Genomic DNA, 16,879 nt, shown 5'->3' on the forward strand with positions numbered 1-16,879 from the left:
ATGTTTGGTGAACTGAACATGTAAATGATGGAGGAAGGAAGAATGGCTGGCTCTTCGAGGGCAGAGGTTCTCTCCTGTGCACCTCTGCGTCCCTGGCACGCAGTAGGCACTCAATAAATGTTCATTGTACCAAATGAAGGAAAGAAGAAATGGGTGGATGAGACAGGGAGCAGCGACTGGGCCTTACATTTGTATCCTTGTCACGTAACGCAGTGCTGGATGCCCATCCATTCCCTCGGTGAATGAATGAATGATTGACTCCAGTGAACTCTCCACCAGGAGGACATGTGTCTATTTCACATCTGTATCCACAGCCGGGCACACAGCAGGTGCTCAGCAGTGCCTATGGAGCTGAATGAAAGAAAGAGGGAATGAAAAGAATGACTAAGTGAAACTTCTCATTATCAGGGACCTTGCCTTGTTCATCTCTGTCTCTCCAGTTCTCAGCACAGAGTCTTGTATACAGTAGGTGCTCATTCAATGTTGAATGAATGAATGAGTGAATGAATGAAAAGAGAAACTTCTTGAGGGTAGGGACATGTCTTATTTGTTTCCCCACTTCCTAGAATGGGGCTTGGCACACAGTAGGTGCTCAATAAATGTCTGTTGAACTGAACGCATGGATGAATGAGCGAGTGAGTACGTAAGTGAGACTTTTGGAGCGTAGGGCCTGTGTCTTGTTCATTTCTTTCCTCAGGTCCTAATACCAGGTCAGGCATACAGCAGGTGCTTAGCAAATGCTTCCGCACTGCCCCGACCTTTGTGGGAGTGTCCGTCCATCCCTGAGAATGGACTGAAAGGGGAAGGCCGACTGGGGGGGCACCTTGTCCGTCTCAATTGGCCCACACCCTGCCCGCCGGGCCCCATGGCCGGGACTTCCTGTTGTTCCCGTCTGCACAGGTGGACAGGAAGTCCCCGAAGGCCTGCCCGAGAGCTGCTTCCCATATTTCCTTCATGCCGGGCTGCCCTCGGTGGGACCCAGGCGCCACACCGGGCCCCAGCGCCGGCTGGCCGAGGAAGCGTACCCCCCAGGGACCCCACTTCCTGACCACATTAGCACTTCTATTTTAGGGCCTGCTGAGTTTTTGCACAAGGCAGTGAAGCCTGGGAGAATGTTCCACTTGGAGCCAGCCCCTAAAATCACCTTGTTCTTATTCTGGCCTGTTAACCCCCTCACAGCTGAGCAGCAGGAGCAGAACAGAGAGTCATGGCTTTGGGGTCTGAGAGAGCAGGGTTCAGATCTACCTCTGTGGCTTTAAAGTTGAGCCTCAGTTTTCTCATCTGTGAAATGGGCTTTATAAATATCCACACACCCCCCGCCCCTCCTGTTTTCCCATCTTGGCCACATGTCTGTTCCTCTTTCAAACTTCCCGTGCTGAGGCTGCCCACTCCCGGAGTTATGATGTCAGTAGATTCCCAGCACTGTGTTTAAAAAACTGTCTGCCCTGCTTGATTCTGAGAGGCAGTGGCTCAGGATAGGTTCCCTAGAAACAGAGCTTGAGACGGGGATTCATGTGTCCACGATTTAGTGACGGAGAACTAGAGTCGGCCTGATCCCCGGAGGAGTTCTGGAGGGGCGACAGCACCACAAAGTCAGTCCCTGCCTTGGAGAAGCAGGGTGGCTCTTCCTCCGCCAGCTGAAGTCAGCTGTTGCAGAAGCTAGGGCAGTGAGCGGTGGCAGCTAGCACCACAGAACCTGGGGGAAGGGGGCCCCAGCCAGTACCGGGGGCCTGGGCGGGACACCAACAGCATCTACTGCTGTCAGGCAGCCTGGAGAGTTATGGACCCAGTGCAGTGAGGTGCTGGGTGTAGATCGGCTGGCATGGAGACGTCGATGCCTACTAAGTAGTAACTTGGTAAAAATGAAGAGCTCTGAAGAAGACGGAAGTGGGTATATGGGTGTAATGATGCCGTTTGTTCCTCCAGCACGTACTGGTTGAGCGCGAGAGGCCAGGCTCTCAGTGGGTGCACAGGTGTGGACCCCACATTCCGTGCCTCCAGGGAGGGGTGACACCCACATAAATGGATACATGGGTAATGGTGCTGTACCTGTGATGTCTCCACACATTGGTGGGAAGGTTAGGCCCATTTTTAGGGGGAGGAAATTTAACACAGGTGATGGATGTCCAAACATTCAAAATAGTTTATTTTTCTTTGATTTGAGAAAGTAATACGAAGACACAGTGAACATTTCCAATAGTGCAAAATAGCATAGCGTTCTACAGAAAAATGTGTCTCCCTGCTACCGCCAACCTGCAGTCCCACTCCGCTAGAAATTGGTGACAGTTTCATGCATCTCCTTGCAGAAATATTCTCTGCGTACATAAGACTCTCTGTGCATGTATCTGTATTTCCTGTGTATATACACATATTTTTAACACCAGTCAGACCTTGCTATACATAGTGTTCTATGCCCTGATTTTTCTTTTTTTCATAATGATGAGACCTTTCCCTCTCAGCACAGTAGGTCTATCTCATTCATTCTGATGGCTTTATATTTTTCCTCTCATTGTATTTATTGAACCAGTCCCCTCCCGATGGATATGTAGGTCATTTCCAGTTTTGTGCACCGTAAACAACACTGCAGCAAACATCCTTGTGCAAACGTCTTGGTGCCCTTGTGTGTTGCATCTGTCTGCAGGGGAAATGCCTAGCCATGGACTTGCCAGGTCATTTGAAGGTTGAATAGGGTTTTCCAGGTGGGCTGGGGCTGGCAAGAGTGGGAGTGAGGGGGAAGGGGAGGTGTTCAGGTATGAAGAACAGCGTGAGGACATACAGGAGCTGGAGCTGAGAGCAGGGTGGCCTGCCTCCATCACAAATGTGGTCTGGGTCCCAGCCTGATGTTCAGATGCCACATCACCTGCCGAGTTTCACTCCAGCTCTGAGAATCTGGGGGTGTAGGTGGCTCCTTATGAGGGGTCTGACACCACGCAAAGCACTTTTTCTGTCTTCTCCTTGGGTTCACATGGCACATCATCAAACAATATTGTTATCACAGTTTTATCACGGGCTCAGAGAGGTGCAGTGACTTGCCCAGGGTCACACAGCTAATGAATGACAGATCTACATGATCCCATAGGTCAGTCCTTCCACATATACCATGTTGCTCCCTGCTCTTCCTTGCTAGGAATTCCTTGCCAGGAATGCTCTTTCATTGGATGTCTATCCTGTTGGAACACAGCCTCCATGAGGGCAGGGATCTTCATCTGTCTCATCCTCTGCTGTGTCCCCACAGTCCAGCACAGGGCCTGGCACACAGCAGGCATGCAATGAATGTTTGTTGAATGACCAAGTGAGCTAGTGAACTTCTGGTCCATTCCATTCCAAGCAGAACTTTTATTTGCTTATAATAGTATTTATGATGATGATGATCTGGTTCCTTTTCTCAGAAATAGACTCGCATTTTTTAAAGAAATGAAACATCTTTCTTTGCAAACCAGTTTATCTCGTAGGAATCTGACATTTTGCATTTTTTTCCTCTGGGAGCCAAACGAGGATGTCTATTCTGTAGAATGTCACCAGAGAAAGGAATCTGAACATTTCCTTTTGGAAATTTCTGCATAAAAAGTTAAAGCGAGATGGAACTGTACTTGAAGATTTCAGTTGCCATGGCTACCGGATAACACAGCGAATAGTGTTCTTACATATGGTCTCCACTAGACCTTCAACCACTGTATCTCAGTTACAGAATTTTGGCTTTTAAGTGCATTTCATGCAGTGAGGCTTTGAGAGGAGAGTCTTGCTGCTGGGTGTCCGCTGGCTGAAGTGCTTTAAGCAGCAAGTATTTTTTTGAGCCTCTCCTGGGCCCCGTCCTTTGGGGCTTATCTTCATCGCCATCGTGCGGGTGCTGGAACTACCACCTCCACTTCAGAGCTGAGCACACTGAGCCCCATAGAGTTTTGGATGGTGTATATGTGTGTCCATTCAATGTTTATTTGTTCGTTCATTTATTCATTTGTTTATTCTCTCAACAACTATTTATTGAACCCTTTCTCTGTGTCAGACACTGGTCTAGGCAGTGAGCATCCCTGCCCCAGCAGAGTGTATGTTCCAGTGGGAGAGACAGATAATATATACGAAAAGTAAATACTGATAAATGTATGAAGACAATAGAACAGGATGATGTGGTAGATAGAGGCTGGGAGGAGGTGTGGCTGTAAAGGCCCCTAAAGGGATGTGGCTTTTGAGCAGAGATCTGAAAGAAGGAGCCCACCAATTCTGGGGGAAGAGTGTTTCAGGTGGTGGGAACAGCACATGCAAAGGCCCTGAGGCCAGAACCAGCTTGGAGGGGTTGAGGCCAATAGTGGGGTCAATATGGCCGGCCTGGTATTGAGCAGGGGGGTAGGGGGAGGCAGGTGGGGGCCTGGAGGGCCAAGGCAGAGCGTTTGGAGTTTGCTCTGGTCTTAGTGCAGAGCTGAGGGCATGCTTTTGGTGGCGGCTGATGGGATAGGTTGGAGATGGGGGCTGGGATCTGGTGCTGAGGAGGGATGTCGGGGTCAGGGTGGGGATGGGGATGGAGAAATGATCTGGTTCTGGCTGTAGTTTGGGGAGGGAAGAGGGAGGGCAGGAAAGGGACCGTGGAAGGTTTCCAGTCTTCAGGCCAGGACAGCGAGGTGAGTGGAGGAACTTGTGTGGAGAAAGCAGATTTGGGGCCAGGCATCAAGAGTTTCCTCCTGGTGTCTTTGAGGCACATTTGAGGCACCATTAGATTTCCAAGCAGTGAGGGAGCTGGGATTGAAGGAGGTTTCCCTTTGGCTTTTGAAGATGAGTGATGTCGAGGCTTTGCTGATGGGCCTGGTCCAGCAGAGGGGGAGACTCGGGTGCTGCAGGGGACAGAGAGGTGGTCAGCTGCAGGGATGATGCCCTGGAGTTGGTGAGTGGGGTAAGAGGAGGGGCTGGCCTGGTAGCTGGAGGGAGGCAAGGCGGGCTCCCAGATGCGGGGGCTGGAGAGGGTGGGCTCACTCTCCTCTGATTGCTCTGATTTGTCTCAGTGAAGGGAGAGGGACTTACCAGTTGGTGGGAAGAGAGAACTGATGGTGCTTCGGAGGCAGGCTCCTCGGTTCCAATCCAGCCATTCGTCCCCCAGCAGGTTGCTGAGCACGAACGTTTACTGAGCACTTCCTACGTGCTAAGCGATCCCTCCACAGAGGTCACTATTATTATCCCCATTTACAGATGGACGAGGAAACAGAGGCTCAGAGAGGTGCAGCGGCTTGCCCAAAGTCACACAGCTCTTTGGCAGACAGGCCAGGTTTTGATGCTGTGCAACCTGGGAACCAGGTCTAAGGCTCAGGTTTCTCATCTTTCAAGTGGAGACAAGACCACATTGGGCCGTTGGCAGAGCATCAGTGACCTAAAAGATACGGTGGCACCTGCCCTGCACCGAACGCCGTGCTCAGCCCACGGGAGGTGCGTGAGTGACGGCCACCCCGTCCTGGCCTGTTTCTGTTCGCTGGGTCTCCAGTAAGTGCCACTTGCTGCTGGCATCTCGAGGCTGCACAGCATTTTCGTTGCTTCCAGAAGTCCTTCTGCCAAGGGATCTCATTAAGTCCATTTTGAAATGAGAACACTTGGCAGGGGAAGAGAAGGTAGTTAGCATATTTATTATTCAAATCTGAAATAACTTGTCTGGTAAGAATGGAGAGGCACTGGGATCTGGCCTGAAACCCCGCCCTCTTCCCCCCGTGCCCTCGGAGGATGCAGGGCCTGAGGGAGGAAGGCCGGGTTTCTGCCGGCCTGCTGGCAACTAGCCTGTCCCTGGGATCCAGTCCGATGCGGGAGGAGGCTCTGAAGCTGCAGCGCCAGACCTGTTCCCGGCCTGCTGCAGATGGTGGCTGGAGAGCCGAGATGGGAATTCTTCCTGTTCTTTCTGGGATGAGTGAAAAAAGAAAGTCTAGGGCCTCTAGGGAATTCCGTCTGGTGTGTGCCCTGGGTCTCATTAGATGGGAAGAGACCTGGCACCCCAGACACCAGCTCTGGCACCTGGGAAGTCCTAGAAGAGCCGTGGTGCTCAGCACAGCCCACAGGGTCCTTGAGGCTGGATGAATTAAGGCCACTTGTCCCCGAGCTGTCCCCAAGAGCTGCCTCTGGGGCCTTGTTTGCCAAGTTAGGAACATGTCAGAGACCTGGTTTCTTGTCCTCGGCTGTATTATAGAGCAGGCAGAGCTGAACATCACCTTCACCCAAGACGCATGAGGTCTGGTGGGGCCTCTGGCTTCTCAGGCTCCCACCTTCCCTCTTCCCCTCTTTTCTGCTGGTCCCATTCGGCCAAGACTCACCCACCCCCTGTCCCTTACCCTCAGGGCTCCACTTACTGTAAGAGCCATCACTGTTATTTTGTCTGTGTGACAGCTTTGTTGAGATGTAATTGACGTACAATACAACATACATATTTAAAGTGTGTAATTTGATGAGTTTTGACATATGTGTATTCCCGAGGAACCAACATTACGATGAAAATGGTGAACACATCCTTTACCCCTAAGAATTTCCTCGTGCCCCTGTGTGATCCCTCCTTCCCTCCCTGCCCTCATGCAACCGCTGATCTGCTCTCTATCATTATAGATTAGTTTGCATTTTCTAGACTCTTATGTAAATGGAACTGGACACCGCACGCTCCTCTTCATCTGGTTCCTTTCCCTCTGCATAATTATCTGAGATTCATCCGTGGCGTAGTGCGTATCAGCGGCTTATTCCTTTTTATCACTCAGGACTGTTCCACTGCGTGGATGTACCGGTGCGTGCATCCATTCATCTGTTGACAGACATTTGGGTTGATTCCACTTTTTGGCTCACGTGAGTAAAGCTGCTCTGAACACTCTTGGTCAAGTCTCTGCGTGGACACGTGACTTCATTTCTCTCGGGTAAACACCTAGGAGTGGAGTGGCTGGATCATGTGGTAGGTGCGTGTTAAACTGTTTTCCAGTGCGGCTGTACCATTTTGCGTCTCATCCCCTGAGAGTTTCAGTTGCCCTGCATCCTCACCAGCACTTGGTACACCACTGTTATTTTATCAGTGAAGATGCTTTTGAAGATGCTGAAAGTAGCAAAAGAACGCCCCCCCCCAGTAAAGATGGGTCAAACCACAAGGATGTGTATTACTTCACATAATTCACCTGATGGTAGAGGGGATGTAGTGCAGGGTTCATCACACTGTGGCCTGTGAGCTAAGAATGAGTTTTACATCTTTCAAAGATTATTTTTAAAAAATCCCCCAAACCAAAATATATGTGACAGAGACCACACGTGGCTGGCAATACCTACAATATTTACTATCTGGCCCTTTAAAACAGTTTGCCACATCCTGGATTAGTGGATCAACCCAGATTCTTTCCATTTTTCTATGCTCTCTTCAGCGTCTTTTCCCCTCGTGGTCCCAAAATGACTGCCACAGTTCCAGCCATTCCTGGGAGACTTGACAATATCCAGCTAAGGAAGAGGGGGTGTATTGGGAGGAAGACTTCTCCCTGAGTGTACCCAGCAGACTTCCCCCCAAAATCTCATTGGCCAGGATTTGGTCCCGTCCCCATGCTATTGCTGCAAGAGAGGGTGGGAAGTTAGTAGCCAGCATTTTCAAGGCTTGGCCAGGAAAGAAGAATGCTGTTCATGGCTGTATTTTTCTGTGCCAGTTCTTTGATTAGTTTCCTGGTGCCCGATTGTCTTGAGTGAGTTTGAGCCGGTTATGAGGACCCTATATGTCCCTGGCCTTGGTTCCTTCATCTGAGATTTGATGTCACCTTTAAGGGCTGATGAGAACTGAATGAGATTTATGTAAAGTGCCTAAAGTGTTGCACATAGTCGGTGCTGGAGGACAGTGTGGTATAATGGTCACCCAGGGTCCTTGCTGTGTGACCTTGGCCAAGTAGCTTGCCTTCTCTCAGCCTTACTTCTCTTGTCTGTAAAATGGGTATAAGATGGTCCCCCTCCTTACAGGGTGATGCTGAAGAGTCTGAATTATCTGATTCAAAGTGCTCAGCCTGGGCCTGGCATGTGGTTAGGTCTTGATAAACATTAGCTGTGCACCAGGCCTCAGGATGGGCCCTGGAGATACAGAAGGGAATTGAAACAGCGCTGACCTTCCAGTATCTGCAGCCAGTGGGCAGAGGGGTGTGGAAATTAGCCCTTCTATTTATGGTTAAGAGAACGCTGTGATGGGGAAGCTCAGGGGTTGGGGAGCCCAGAGGAGGCACTGAGCTGAGTGGGAAGGGTAGCAGGGAAGGCTTCCTGGAGGTGGGGACATCAGTGTGAAGTCTTTAAGGGTGGGTAGGAATTGACCAAGGAGGAGAGGGGAGGAGAGGATGGGACTGCAGTACAAATGTTATAGTGTTTCTCCCCTCCCCTCCCCTCCCTCTTATATGCACCCCCCGCCACTTCTCCTCCCCTCCTCGCCCCTTCTTTCTCTTCTTCACTTCATTCATTCATTCACCCATTCATTCAGCAAACACTTACTGAGAGCCTCCAGTGTGCTAGGCACAGGGACAATAGCAGATATTAAGGCATCCAAGGTTTCTGCTCTCACGAGCCTTGGTTAGAGAGATCACATTAAAGAAACGATCAGGAAAATACCAGGTAGTATAACAGAATGTGTGAAGGAAAGGGTGCTAAGACAGAGAGGGTCTGGCAGCTCCTTTGTGTTGGGTGGTTGGGAGGGAGAGTCTCTGAGGAGCTAGATTCAGAAGTGACAAGCATCATGGTATGCGGGCTACAGTCAGTTTGGGGCTGCTGGGCGGTACCTTTCCCGGCAGGAGGCAGCTGGGTGGAGGGAGCTGGGGGTCTCACCTTCATCGCCCTGGCGATGGGAGAGTTCCAGACAGCTGTGAGTCCAGGCTGGCCGAGGTCCAGGAACTCTGAGGCTGCCAGAATATGCCTTGTGCCTACCAGGTGGGTCTGTGGGGCCTACGGGGCGACACACTTTTGTCAAAATGCCAAGGCTGCCTGGCCGCCCCGCTTCCTGCCCTCCTGCCCAGCACAGCGTGGCTCCTGGGACAGTGTGGGCAGTGCAGAGGAGGGGCTGTCTACAAGCCAAGAAACAAGGCACAAGATAATAGACCTCTAGCCGGGTCGGGAGAAAGCCGTGCCCGTGTGGAGGCCTCAGCAAGCAGGGACCGAGTGGGGACCATTAGTCACAGCAGCTCTGAGATGAGAGGAGGGTGGCCGAGGGCTGGCGAGCTGGGCAATGGGAATGATAGGGGTGGGCCTGGGAGGCCAGAGGCGCCAGCTCCCCAGTGCCCACTGTCCCCTTGCCCACCGAGCCACAGCTCTGAGAGCACAGGCCTCCACGCCAGACTTCACCACTAAGTGACTGTGCAGCCTTCAGCCTCTGCGCTCGCTGCCTCAGTGTCCTCATCTGTATAATGGGCATAGTTGTTCTGCTCTCACGAGATAGAACACACATCACATGAACTTCAGCACCACCTGGGAAGGAGGGGACCGTTTTTATCCCATTTTAAAGACAAGGAAGGAGGGGCTCAGAGAAGGCAAGCCACTTGCCCAGGGTCACACCGTGAGGAGTCAGTCATGGGAGGCCTGCCCTTAACCGTGTGTGTGTGGGGATGACATGAGATGGCGTAGGGCCTGGCCCGTCGTTGGTGCTTAGGAAATATTAACCGCGTCCTAGCAGTGTTTGAATAGATGTTGATTTGGCATGTGGGAGGACGTTTTCCTTCAAAAGTTTGTTCTCCAAACGTGAGCACTCCAGCCGCAGACCGCCCCGTGGGAACCTGACGCCATCCCACCTACCTTTGCCAGGGGCCTGCTTTGAGCACCTTTACCTGGGAGGCGGGTGTCACGATTTCCATTTGTGAGATGAGGCACCACAGGCAAAAGGAGGCCACGTGAGTGCCCCAGGCCACACGGTGTTTGAGTCTGCCTGGGACAGGTGGCCTTTGAGAGGAGGCAGCTGGGGTTTTGAGTTGGGCTCCCCGGCCTCCCAGAGAGGAGGGGAGCGCTGCCCGGGGACCCCCAGTAATTGGGGGCAGAGCCTGGTGGCCTCAAGCCTGGGTCAGGGGGCCCAGGGCCTACCCTCTCCTCTCCGTTCAGCCGGGGCAGGTGGGATACAGGGGGCTTTCCAAGGCCGCCCAGACCTGGGGGTCCTTGGAGCTGCCGAGGCGGCTGAGGCCATCTCGGGAAACCTTGTGCCCGTCACAGTCAGGCTTCACTTGGGGTTCACGGCCGCCCGAGTCTGAGGAAGTGAAGCAGAGAGGAAGAAGGAGGAGCAGGGCTAAGGCCCTTTATCCTGCCGCCACCTCTTCTGCACCCCAAATCCAGCCCTGTTCTGCCATGAGCCGGGGTGCTCACAGAGGCAGGGTAGCCGGTGTTCAGGAGCCCCGGCTTTGAGCTCAGCCTGACCTGGGCTTGAGCCATGCTCTGCACGCGGCAGCCGTGTGACTCGGGCTAGGGTCTTCCTCGTTCGGTGTCTTGGTGTCCTCATCTGTACAGCGGGGATTACAACCCTTCTGGCTTATGCAGGTCAGGGAGGTGATGGAGCGCACAGTAGGCCCTCGGCGACTAAGAGCTACTCCAGTTCGTTATCATCCTTACTGCAAAGCCCAAATAAAACCACTCCGGGGGCCAGGGATGGGGTCCCCAGCACCTGGCACAGTGCTTGGCACATAGTAGGTCCTCACTCAAGTGCTTGTTGAAGTCAGAAGGGAGGAGGGAGGGGGAGGGAAAGGAAGCCTTCTCATTCCTCTAGCCTTTTATCATCCTCGGGGAGAGGCTTCAAATCTTAGGGTGTTGCTTAGGGGGCACTTAGCCCAGGATAGCAGGCTCACTGCTCAGGGATAAATTTCCTAGGGGACATCATGAATCCCTTGTCCCAGTTCTAATTCTTGTTCCCCAAGAACATCTTGCTCTCTTTCACTAACTGATCCAAAAATGTGCAATTTCAGCTGCTCTGGTGGAAAGAGACGCGTTGTCCAACCCCAAGCAAGGCGACCAGACAAAGACCCCAGTAGGGTCCCCTTCTCCTTCCCAGAAAGCCTGAGGAGCGTGTGGCAGCGTTCCGGAAACCACTGCCCCAGAGCCACTGGGCAGCCAGCAGCATGAATCAGGCGGGGCCCTCAGCCTAGCCTGCTTCCATTTTTGAGGAGGCCAGGGCCTGCAGCTTTATTGGACGCCTAGCTCTTCAAAGAGGGGCTGTAATTACAGACTGGCCTTGCCACGCAAGGCGGGGCCACACAGCGGGCTCTCCCCAGTGTGGAAAATGCTACGTTCCACTTGAGCTCAGGGTGGGGCCTGATAAAGCAGAGAGATGAGTTCCTGGCTGTTTCTAGAAAGATTTCCTTTCCAGATGGTTTTTTTTTCCCCCCTCCCCTTCCAAGGTTAATTAAGGGCATCTTAGGTCATTAAAATGACTATTTGAATAAGAGTGTGATAAATGAACACAAGGAAATTGTCTTGGGCTTGGTTTATAAATAATCTGGGATTGACTTGTCAGATCAAGTTATTTCTGTTTTTTTTTGTTGTTGTTCCCATATCAGAATTCTTTTCCCTGTTGCCTTGGAAACAAGCCTAGGGAGAGGGATGCTGGGAGTTGAATGACTGGGGTTCAAACCTCAGTGGTTCCCTCATTTCACACGGTGGGCACGTCGAGTGCCTGCTGAGTGCCAGATGCTGAGATTCAAGGGTGAACAGGACACGTACCTGCTGCCCCTGGTCTCAGAGTCCAGTGGGGAGACTGACGGGTAAATTGAGTTACAGCTCAGATTGTTAATGATGCTTGGGGGTCATACGGCAAAGTGGGAGCCCAGAGGTGACCGCCCCCTGCCGGGGGGCATGAAGAATCAGGGGAGGCTTCTTGGAAGAGGGAGTACCCTAAGCTGAGCTGTGAAGGACAATAGATGCTGACCAGGTGAGGAACGGGTAGAATGGTGTCCTAGCGAGAGGGAACAGCATGTGCAAAGGGCTGAACACGAGGCAGCAGAGCACATCCCAGAGACCTTGTCAAAGTCCAGATCGTGAGCGACTCCTGTGGAAGATCACGGCTCCTGACATAGATGTATTGTGGGTCTGGGACAGCCGTCTGCCTGGGCCTGGTTCTTCAATGAAGTGAGAAGTCTGGCTGTTGGTCAGCTCTCCAGAACTTTGCTCCATCCCACGGGGAGAGAAAACAGGTTTAAGCTGGGTCGACAAGTCAGCCCTTCCCACATACGGTCCCTGGAGTTAGTCTCTAGGCCAGATGTCAAGAAAGGAAACTGTTTGATTTACAACCAGACAAGTCCTTCTGCAGGCATTTCCTGACCCAAGGAGGTCTGAAGACAACCAGAGAAGTGTGTGGAATAGTTACTGCCCTCGTGCATGGGGCTTGGGACAGAGTTGGCTATTTTAAGGGGTCTTAGAGGTGTGGATAGAGTCTGGCTTCTGTCCTAGAAGGAGGAGGGCTTTGGAATCAGACAGGTCTGGGTTCAATCCCAGAACCCCACTTGCCAGCTCAGTGACCTTGAGCAAATACCTTCAGCTCTTTAAAACCTCACTGCCCTTCTCTGCAAAATGGGGATAATTAATAACAGGACTCACCCTGTAGGGTTGTTGTGAGGGTTGTGAGGTGAGGTGTATGGGTGACCAGTTCCCGGCACACAGCAAATCCTCAATTAATGGTTATTATTATTTCTACCACACCCCCTTCCTTATCAGTATAACATTAGTATATTTCGAGGCTCAGGATGCCTACTTCCGGAATGTCCAGTCTTTGGGGAAACAGGATGTGCAGAGAGTCATGTGATTGAGACCTCCTGGGGGAGATTTGGAAAAGACAGAAGTTGCTGAGGTGGTCATGGGGTGCGGGGACGTCCAATAGAGGTGGAGAACAGGGGAAGGCAGCTCTAGGCAGGGATACAGGGGATACAGCATGTGAAAAAGCCCAGAGGCAAGACTGAATACAGCCATGCCCAATGGCCTTTGCACATGCCATTCAGCCTTCCTGGAATACTCCTATTCATCTTTTAAGACCCTACCCAGATTTGCTTCTTCCAGTTACAATAAATGATCCTCAGTAAATGACCATCTTCCCTTGGCTCTTCTTTCCTCAAGTTCCTACTTTCTTGGTTGGGTTTCACCTCCCCCACTTACATTCCCATCATAGTGTGTTATTCACTAGTCTGTTATAGCCCTTGGTACTTGTACTGCAAATGTTCATTTTTTTTTTCTGGCTTTTTTTTCCACCTGAGGGATTCTCTAGAGTGTTCATGTTTGTATCCGATTTGGGGGAGAAAATGATACAGCCTCAGATTTGAGGTGGCCTGTTGGGACACTCTCTCCCCTTAATGGCTGAGATCAGATAGCTATCCCGAGGTCTTCAGGGACTATAGGTCCCTTCAGGGTCAGCACGGAGCTCACACGAAGTAGCGGCACAGGGAACATTTGTTGAATGAATGAAGGACCGCATTCTGATTTCTGTGACGGCACACACTTGTCTAGAAATGGTGACCTCTGGGCCCCACCTCATACTGTGGATAAAATTCCCCTTTATTTCCTGGATCACAGCAGCTTCTCCAGAGTATTTTGGATTAATTATGTAAGGAGATGGCTTTCTTTCCGTTTTCATGCCCAGCAACATCCCAAGAGTTTCCTGGAGAGAACAGAAGAGTTTGCAAAAAAAGTCCTCTGGCAGGGAAAGCGCTCAGGCTGCCCCAGTTTTCAGAGAGTGACGCTTTTTATAGTCACACTTTCAGACCACATTGTACCTAAGGGGAGCCGGGAGCGGGGAGCAGGCAAGCAATCTGTCTTTCCAGCTCCCTTCTGCACCCCTCTCCCCCATTGTGGAAGGAGGTGGGACCTTGTGATCCCGCCTGCTGCTTGGTCTCCTCTGCTTTCCCCAACATTTGTCTTCAATCCAGACTGATTTGCCAAAGGCCAGTCCTCCTCTACCTTGTCCAAGGTGCAAGGCTGAGGGTTGCACACTCTACCACTTAATAGCTGTGTGACCTTAGGCTGCTCATTGAATCCCTCTGCCTCAGTTTTTCCATCTGTAAAATGGGAGTAATAATGCTATTACAAACCTCATTTCATTGTTGGGAGGAGCAGACAGTGTAATACAATGCCTGGCACACACAGTAAGGGGTTCCAACAGCATCAGTGACAATGATGACTTTGATGATTTCATCTCTGAAGATCAGAGAGGCTCAGTAACTTTCTCAAGCCCACACAGCTAATAAGAGCCAGAGGCAGGTCTACAAACCCTTAACCATGAAGCTATATTGATTTAGCATATCCTGGGCTGGGGCTAGGGTGAGGTGACTGAGGCACACACCTAGGGCCCAAAATTTAAGAGAGCACCAAAATAATGGGTTATCAAAATAAATTACTTTTAATGCAGTATTTTTTAAAAAATCAAAATTAATTCAAAAATCCATGGTGAACAAACTGTCGACATTATACATAAAGACAGGATCAGTGTCACTGATTTTTTCTTTTGCCTCTGACTTCAGTATGGGTCGGCACAACACTGAACGAGTCTCTTTTTGTTGGACGATAAGGTTTTTACGAATTTTTCACAAATATAACTGTGATGAACACCCCTGTATAGCAAAATGTTTGTATAGATCCTTCTCGTTTCCAGACAGATTTCTGGGTGTGGAACTGGATCATGAAACTCGGGATCAAAAGGCAGGCACATCCTCCCATCCCAACCTTTTATTATGAAAAATTTCAAATATACAGAAAAATTGTGCAGGACATACACATATACCTACCAGACAGATTCTATAATTGCTCACCTTTTGCTCTCTTTGCCTTAGAAAAATCTAGCCAGCCATCCATTCCTTAGTGTATACTTTTTTTTTTTGCTGCATTTCAAAATAAGTTATAGATATCAGTACACTTCGGCATGCATGCCATTAACTGGTCATTGTTTTTAAGAATTTTGATCTTCAATGTTAAATTCCCTTCAGGAAATAATATACCAATCTCCGTTTCCACCTGTGGGCAAATGTATCTCTTTTACCACAGCCTGGCCAACGCTGGGTGTTATCACTTTAAAGGTGTTGTAGGTGCCGCTTTGATGTAACGTTTTTCCTCCGGAAGGGTCTCAGTAAATTTTTCCCGCCTCTGTGTCCAGATGATCTGTTAAAAAGTTGCGTCCCTTTCTAGATCTTTAGGTATTTCTGGTGCGGCTTTTCTGGGGTTAGATGGGGAGGACTCAGCTCTTTCTCATGACTGCTCCCACCCTGGAAGTTCCTGGCCCTCTGGGCAACTGGCCCACCCACTGCAGGAGGCTGGCTACAGACCAGGTGAGGAAAGTGGGCAAACCTTAGTGGCCAGAATCCCTGGGACCCTGAAGGCTGTATGGGGTGGTGGGTGGGGCCAGACACATGTATGGAGGTAGGATCTGGGGCCCTGTGCACATGTTTCTCATTTGCATCATGGGGTGCAGGCTGCTACAAGAGGCCCTTGTCTCCCTCCCCTCTCTCTCCGCAATTCTGCTCCAGATCTTGGTTTCCCGATGGCCCAGGCACTATCCTGCCTCTGGGCATTTGAATCTCTTGTGATTTCTGTGGGTCAGGAATTTGGGAGCAGCTTGGCTGGATGGCTCGGGCTCAGGGTCTCCCGTGAGGTTGCAGTTGAGGGCCACAGTCATCCAAGGGTTTGCCTGGCGATGTGGGATCTGCTTCCAAAATGGCTCACTCACACGGCTGGAAGTGGGTGCTGCCTGTTGGCTGGGGGCCTCAGACTCTCGCCACGTGGGTCTCTCCACAGGGCTGCTTGAGTGCCTTCACAACATGGCGGCTGGTAGGACCCAGCTTTGGAAATCACACACTGTCACTTCTGCCTTATCTCTTGGGCACACAGACCAACTCGGACTCATTGTGAGAGGGAACCACTCTGGGGTGTGAATAACAGGGGTCAGGGATCCCTGGAGGCCACCTTGGGGGCCGCCTACCACCCTGGAAGAACTTGGCAGGTGACGTCACCTCCCTGGGCCTCAGGCTCCTCCTGTCAAATGGGTTCACGTGAGGATTCATGAGTTAATTCCTATGAACACTTAGAATGGCATTGGACACTCAGTCACACTCTCAGTGAATATTAGCCACAGTTATAGTGTCCTACTGGACTGGGAGCCCTCAAGGGCAGGTGCGTCCTCAGTCTCTGTATCCAGTGCCTGGCCCGGGGAGGGCAGTCTCTGAATGTTTACATGAATCAGTGAAAGAATGAATGAGCAAACGAACATCTGTAAGGACTGGGAATCCAGAGAAGGAGGAGATCTGCGTCAGCTGCATTGTCAGACACCTCCGTGAAAAACTTTCTCAAGTGAAGCCCTTTGATCAGTGTCTAGGGAGCAAATATTTGTTCAAAACTGAGATGACGTGGGTGGGGGAAAGTGCTGGGGATGCAGTCAGACTGATCAAAGTTTCACTCTTGGACTCGGCGTTTGAACGATAAATATTTACTGAGCTCCAACTCTGGACCATGTGCTGTGTCAGACCCGGAAAATGGGGCAGGGGCGGGGATGAAACAGCCCAGACCCATGCTCTGGTGGTACCCTTGCTGTGTGACCTTGGGCAAGTGAATCTACGTCTCTGAGTCTGCACCTCCTCATCTGTAACACAGAGGGTGGATCCCTGCTGGAAGGAGAAAGCTCCTTCCACAAGTGTGCCTCCCCTTAGGGAGGCTGCTGCTCACCGTTTCCGGACAAGCACCCCCTCCAGTCTCAGATGCTGCTGCCTCGCATTTCCCACCCCGCCCCCCCGCCACTACAGCTCCACAAGGGTTAAAGCCCAGGAGCTCATGTGACCCAGTATAAACCATGAATCATTCCTGTTCATCCCTGTGCCGCGCCTGCCCACCCAGGATGGGGCAGATGCTGTGCCCCAGGGTTGCCATGGCAACTCTGCCTGTACTGAAATACAGCCCGGCCCAGTTCCTTCCTTGGGGGACCTCGGGG

The 16,879-nt window shown here is 51.2% G+C and overlaps 1 protein-coding gene across 2 annotated transcripts in view; it reads left to right on the top strand.

Moving 5' to 3' along the window:
- Nucleotides 1-16,879, top strand: part of KIAA1671 — a gene marked incomplete at its 5' end in the record, with an annotated part of 131,580 nt that overhangs the window by 48,403 nt on the left and 66,298 nt on the right. The window lies entirely within an intron of this gene.

This window comes from Grampus griseus, assembly GCF_964374135.1.
Source record: "Grampus griseus genome assembly, chromosome: 12".
NCBI classification, from domain to species: domain Eukaryota; kingdom Metazoa; phylum Chordata; class Mammalia; order Artiodactyla; family Delphinidae; genus Grampus; species Grampus griseus.